Source organism: Chinchilla lanigera, unplaced genomic scaffold, assembly GCF_000276665.1.
Source record: "Chinchilla lanigera isolate Chin_1 unplaced genomic scaffold, ChiLan1.0 scaffold00024, whole genome shotgun sequence".
Classification (NCBI taxonomy): domain Eukaryota; kingdom Metazoa; phylum Chordata; class Mammalia; order Rodentia; family Chinchillidae; genus Chinchilla; species Chinchilla lanigera.
The window spans coordinates 17,830,295-17,831,507 of record NW_004955425.1 but is presented as its reverse complement, the minus strand read 5'-3'; positions in this window follow the sequence as shown (position 1 = coordinate 17,831,507).

The following is a 1,213-nucleotide window of genomic DNA, read 5'->3' as shown; positions in this document are numbered from 1 at the left end:
ACAGGAAAAAGTCAAATTATCATTTTTCCCAGATGATATGATACTCTATATAGAAGATCCCAAAAACTCCTCCAAAAGGCTTATGGATTTAATAACCAAATTCAGTAGCATAGCTGAATACAAAGTTAACACTCAAAAATTGATACCATTCCTGTACATAAATAACAAACAGACTGAGAGAGAAATTAGCGAAACCACACCTTTCACAATAGCATCTAAAAAGATGAAATACTTTGGAATCAATCTAACAAAAGAAGTAAAAACCCCATACAGTGAAAATTATAGTACTCTGAGAAAAGAGATTGAAAAGGATCTCAATAAATGGAAAAATATCCCTTGCTCATTGATAGGAAGAAGCAACATTGTGAAAATGGCCATACTCCCAAAATTGTTGTACGGATTCCATGCAATCCCAATTAAAATACCATTAGTATGCCTCACAGATCTAGAGAAAACCTTCCTAAAGTTCATCTAGAACAAGAAGAGGCCTAGAATAGCAAAAGAAATCCTGGGCAACAAAGGTAAGGCAGGAGGCATCACAATTTCTGACTTGAATTTATATTACAAAGCTACTGTGATAAAATCAGCATGGTACTGGCACGAAAAAAGACCTGAAGACCAATGGAACAGATTAGAAGACACAGATATAGCTACAAACACACTCATTCACCTTATCTTTGACAAAGGGACCAAACATGCTCAGTGGAAGAAACAAAACCTATTTAATAAATGGTGCTGGAAAAACTGGCCTTCCACATGGTGAAGACTAAAACTAGACCCAGGACTTTCACCATGCACTAAATTAAAGTCAGAATGGATCAAAGGTCTAACTATTAAAACAGAAACACTAAATTTATTGGAAGAAAAAGTAGGTAAAAATCTTGAGGACATTGGTGTAGGCAGAGAGTTCATGAGCAAAAACCAAACTGCACGGGAAATACTTCAAAGAATCAACAACTGGAATCTCATTTTATTGAAAAGTTTGTGCACATCTAAAAAATTACCAATAGAGTAATAAGAAAACCCATGAATTGGGAAAAAGTTTTAGCCAGCTGCCCCTCAGACAAAGGACTTCTATCTAGGACATATTCAGAATAAAAAAAAAAAAAATCATGACCCCCAAATCCAATGACCCAGTCCAAAAATGGGCATCTGAGATGAGTACAATTTGTCAAATGAAGAAATACTGATGGCAAATAAATACGTGGAAAAA